The following is a 6,000-nucleotide window of genomic DNA, read 5'->3' as shown; positions in this document are numbered from 1 at the left end:
AGGCTTGTCCACCCTAGGTCCATTTTTTTGGGTTGAAGTTCTTTTAAATTTTGACTGGTTTATTTTCCCTAGAAAAAAAAAATTGAAAAATTGGCCAAGTTTTTCGTAGAATCCAAATGCACAAAGTCTATTGTGTTTGTTATTTTAAACCGTAAATATGCCCAAATATTTACAATATTTTATAATTACATCAAAAATTTATAATTAAAAAGGTTAAAACTTTTAACCTTTCAGAAAAATTTGCTAGTTTTTGCACAAATGCCAAACAAAGAGGATATTTTATATTTTGACATTACCAAATTTGCTCCAGATATGAACACAAAAACTGGATTCCTATTCAAATAAGCAATATACCGAACAGTCATAGCTGGCACACGTCAATGACGTTAATTCATTGGAATTAAAGGGAAGGGGGCAAAAAAGGTAAAATGTCTTTTTCAAGATCCAGGGAGGGGAATTTTGATGTATTTTTTATTTCTTTAGCCAAAATATAAAAAAAAAACTAGTTCCTTTTCAATGAAAACCCAGGAAAAGATTTTGTTGCGGGTTGTGGGGAAAAAATACTAGGGGTTGTGGGTAAAAAATACTGGATGAAAAACACCCCATTTCGCCAATTTTACGCCATAGGTAATTAATTGAAACATTTTATAATATAATTTTGTGTCTAACGGTAGATTAGAGGCTATTCTTTCTCTGAAAACAGCAGTTTTTAAGGGTTTATTTTAAAAATTTTCTTAGATGGCATAGATTAGTTACATAAAAGCTAATCCCAGGAAGGGAATCCACACCCAAATATCTTTTAAACCAAAAGATACACCCTAAGAATTTACACCCTATGATATAATGTATTTACTATATTGATTTGCCAAAGTTTTAATGGATATATTTAAAAAATGTAGTATCGAATAGCATGTTACTATGGCAACAGTGAGGTGGGCAATTGTGTTTTTTTAATGAAAATAACAAACAAGTGGTATTTTTCAATAAAATCACCCAAAAACGCATCATTAAAAATATGAAGGGGGGCAAAAGCTCCATCCACTCTGCTCTCCTATTGACGCCTTTGTGTGATAAAACCCACAATTTCTTCAGTGAGCCTTTAGACAGAATGAACTAAGAAGATAAGAGGCTGGATATTTTGTGTAAAATTTATATTGGACCATGAGAGACAGGATACTTGTGGCTTCTGTTTAGAGACAGAAAAAAGAAATTTTTGCATAAAAGCGTCTTATAATGCATGAAGTTTGACTGCAGTGTTTGAATAATGTTTTTCGCAAAATATAATTTAATCTTTTTTCTTCAAATCGCTCCTCACTGCTAATTCTTTTCAACGGTAACTTACATGCCGTTTGTTTTTTTAAATCTTAAATTCACATGTATTTTTAAGTTATTGCATGTATTCTATTTAATTTTACTCTTTGTTAGATTGCTCTGCTGCTCAAGCTGAGATAGTTAAACAATTTCTCACTGCCGGAGGTATGACTAACTTTCTCTTCGACTTTATGTAATCGTCTACCCCTGTTTTGTTGTTCTTTATATCACAAGGTTGCCACTTAAAATTTTATAGAGATTACTATTTCGCCCAAAGCAGAGAATAGAAAGTTATTTTTTTCTCATTAAACTTAGTGAAAGGTGAACTTGAAGAGGAAGAAGATTTCTAAGCCTACATCAAATACATTCCACAACCAAAATTAGATTTTAATCAAAAACTTTAAGTTTTAACGACAATTTTTTTTTTAACCCACCTCCTCTCCTCTCAGTGACGACAAATTTTAAGTTCAAAATACATCTAATTTTAACTTTAGACGTCACCGACTCTTTTTTTCATTAAATAGTAGCCGAACTGGACACACTTCAAGTCACCATATACTACCAAAAACCTTCCAAAAAAAGACAAAAATTTGCCATTCCCGTGGAAAAGGGCGTCCTCCCCCAACAGGAAGCCCTTCATACGGTGGCTATTTCTTACCATACCTCTAAACTCTTCCGGATGGTGACCCTACGTGTCTCCTATAAAAACAAATAATAGTAATAAACGAATTCAAAATAAACTAATTAAATTAATAATAATAAAACAAATTAACCAAATTATCTATCAGTATAACTTTCTTTTACAAAAAAATACACCAACAAAAGACCTCAAAGAAAGTTATAATGATACCACTCTTCAACTTTATCTTTTCATTTTTCCCTTTTAACTATACTTCGGCTACTATTGAACTCCAAAAACAGAACAAAAACGAAATTACAAAAACTGGCAACGCTGTTTTACCCATTTTTACTTACACTGAAACACACTCACAACATATCTCCTCAAACATAACCTACATCTTTCCAATAAACTCTTCAACCAACAACTCCATCCACTCGTTCTTTCCACCTTTCAGTTTCACTTAAACGCACTATCATTCTCCTACAATCATAACCAAACCTTCTTAACCCAAACCCTTTTCTCTTCTTCCTTCTTTTCCATACGTATTCACATAATTTTATCACAATCAGCACCACAGCTCGCTCTCTCCTCTCATTTCCAGGAATTTCTACATTCATTTAATCGACCTTATCTTATCTTCCTTCGTATTTCAAATGACTCCACGATCTCTTAAGGCACGAACACACTTAACTACAATTCCTTCATTATATTTACAATTGAAAAATTCATGCTTCATGCCATTTAACACTATTCCGTCGCAAAGCCTGCACTTTGGACCTTCATCTTGGGTAAACCGACTTACTCCATCTTGATGCGGCAGTAGCTCATGAATAAACAGAAACATAAATTCCTTTATAAACTGACTATACGGTACACTATGCATTTTATCAAATGATAGCTCAAAATTCACAAATGGTTGTTTTGTTTTCACGTAAAAAGCCACTTCTTCTTCCGTTTTCTTCAAATTTCCATCAACTATCTTTTTCCATTCGGCATTTTTGACCTAATCACTCAACAAGCCGAGATCTTTCATTTCTTAAACACACCATATTACTTCGTGGAATTTCTCTGGCACATCCCCGATCATTCTTTGTTTTATTACTAGTTCATCTTCCTCAGTATTTATCACTGACAAGGCCCATCCTCTTATTATTTCACCGTCGATCCATTTACTACAGATCATCTCACAGACGTTTCTAATTCTCAGAGACTTACACACCTTTTGGAAATTTATAGCACCGAGACCCCCCTCTTCTCGGAGCGCATACAACATTTTCATACTTAGCTTTTCCAGCTTTCCCCTCCAAACAAAACGCCAAATGCTCCCTTTCTACCTTTTTAGTATATTTTTCTTCAAGATTAAAAGCCAGTGCCAGATAAAATAGCAGTGGGAGAGGATACGTGTTTACATACACTACTCTCTCAAAAATTGACAGAAAGTATGTTCTTTGATGGGCTACCAGTAACCCCTCAATATTCTGCACACGCTCTTCCCATAAATTTTCCACATTCACTGTTCTTTAAAAAATTGCACCCAATACTTTCACTGACTGAGCCTCCTCGACCTAGACGCTATCATTTAACCGTGCACACCCACCTATGTTTAGTAACTGGCTCTTTTTTCTGTGTATTTTTACCAATAAATGCTTCTCATACCACATTAGTCCTCTCACCACTTCCATCAAATAAGCAATACTCCTAGGAAGGAAGGCCCAATCGTCTACAAAAGCCAGTGAATTCGAGGAGATATTCGTCGTGTTGACAATCCCCTGTATCTGCCATTAAACATACTTGAAAATGGGATTTATATAAGTTTCGAACAAATAAAGGGTACTCGGGTCCTCCTGTTGCACTGCCTTCTCAAGCTTTAGCCTTTCACTAGACTAACCATTTGCGTTCACATCCACCATCGGGTTCTCATATTAATTTTCCTACCACTTCACAAACCCAAAATTTTCCTTCATCAGTGTCCGCATTATCGATCTTATAACCGACCCATATGCTTTGGTAAAATCCATGCACAGTAAGAAAGCTGTTACGGAAAACACCTTATTTTTTTGCCATTTCGTCGTCTCTGCGCACCAACAAGTCATGGAGTTGCGAATGTGATGTGCCTTCTTTACTTGAATATCACCAAACTGATATTCTCCCAGGATTCCATGCATCACATTCTCCATTCTCTTAGTTAAAAATTCGGATGTTATTCTGTAGTCACTGTTTGAAACCGATATTGGCCTCCAGTTTTGAAGGTTCATTCTATCGCCTCCTTTAAAAAGGAGAGATATTATGCCCACATCATAACAACCTCTGGATATCCTTTTTCAACATAGCTTCTCACCACCAAATTAAACAGCTGGGGCAGCCTTATTTGTACACGGTTGCCATGTATCAATAGATCTTTCCTTCTATCATGTCTATATTATTTTAGAAAAATCTGTGTAAATAACAAATTTAGAAGGTTAGAAGGATGGAATTTAGGAGGGTGCAAGTTTTATTCAGGGATTTCAAAGTAATCCCCGTAGTAACTAACATATTTAGTAATAGATTTTTATAAGATAATTATTTATAGTAAATAACTATAATTATAATTATAATCTCAAAATTTATTATTTTGAGACATATATAAAGTTATAAAAAAAATAATTAAAGTTAGACAGTCCAGCTTTAGTGTATCTATCTCTTTGACGGGAAATATCTGTCAAATTTTTCAAATCCTTCAAGACGACGCACCTTCTTTTTGCGCCATCTATCATTAACTCTTGACAGCCTTTCATGATTATGTGTAGACCTACTAAAGCCGATATTCAAATTTCATTTACGACTTTTTACTTTTTCTTCACGATCATAAGTGTAATAGTTAAAATATTTTTTTCCTCTGGCTGCTCCAAAAGATAGTCATTTTCCTTATAGTGTTCAGCAACATCTTTGTTATACGACAGCCTCTCTCTTCCTATGTATTTGATTGGATTAGCGTCCCGGTTATCTCCAAATTGATGCTGCGGATATCGACGATTCGCAATGACGGAACTGCTGAAATACATCAGTACTGTCGATGATGCTAAATGGAATGAAGGCTTCTTGAAACTTAGGAAATCCTTTCCAGGCCGATTCTATTTCCCCATCACTGAGTGATGATTTGTTGACATTTAAACCACCTACTTTGCTTTCGTCAATGCTTATATTTCGTTAATTTCATCAATTACTAACAGAGGCATTGAAGCTTGTTTGTTTTTCATCACCAGAACTAAAGTTTCTCATTTTCAAAAGTTAAGGCTTTTTTTATGACGCTTGTTGCATTTCATTTTTAGAAGACATACAATAAAAAAAAATTGGTGCAATAAAAATCAGACATTATTTTTCTTCTAATTTCTTAATGGCCATACTTTTGAAACTCCCACTCACGATTATCTAAAGGACAAACTTGCCGTGTTTTTAACCATCTTGATATACAATGAAAGTGAAAAGCATGATTACAGACACCCCAAGCTACAGTGCATTCTTCACTAGTAGCTGAAGCTTGATTAGCCTGGCATTCTATACAAAGATCCATGATGTGGTTTCGACATATGGCGCAGTTGTCAACAACAATATCCCAAGCCCATAATGCAACAGCACTCCATTTCTTGACTTCAAATCGTTTCTTTTCTTTATTTGCTGCTGTTCCTTGATGCTCTTCAGCCTCTGCCTTGTCAACTTCCATATGTGCTCCATCATCTGCCATTTCCAAATGCATCCTTAATTATTGGCTAAATTATCAAAAGTTAAGGCTTAATCATGTTAGAGAACTTCCTATAGGATTGTTGTACATTCCTTTCTCTTCTTTACAACTTTTATTGTATATTATCCAAATTTTCAAAAATTCAACCAAAATTGTTGACTCACAGCTTTTTTTGTATAGATTATTTTGCACAATCTGCATTTTTGAACGATCTTCAATAATTGACTTTATGGAGCAAAGCTGGTTGTCAATCACGAAAATGACCTCAAAGATTCTAAAACTTTCGAAATGGTTAACATCTGCTAGGATTAATCAAACAATTATAAAACCACTTAAAGTAGAATCAACA

At 34.5% G+C, this 6,000-nt stretch overlaps 1 pseudogene; it reads right to left on the bottom strand.

Moving 5' to 3' along the window:
- Positions 1–5,282: 5,282 nt before the first annotated feature.
- LOC148956044 (E3 ubiquitin-protein ligase RBX1 pseudogene) lies at positions 5,283–5,675 on the bottom strand (annotated as a pseudogene).
- Positions 5,676–6,000: the final 325 nt, after the last annotated feature.

This window comes from Artemia sp. Qi Xiang Cuo, chromosome 1, assembly GCF_049724085.1.
Source record: "Artemia sp. Qi Xiang Cuo chromosome 1, ASM4972408v1, whole genome shotgun sequence".
Lineage (NCBI taxonomy): Eukaryota > Metazoa > Arthropoda > Branchiopoda > Anostraca > Artemiidae > Artemia > Artemia sp. Qi Xiang Cuo.
Note: the sequence above shows the minus strand (reverse complement) of the source record. Positions and strands in the feature narration are given on the sequence as shown.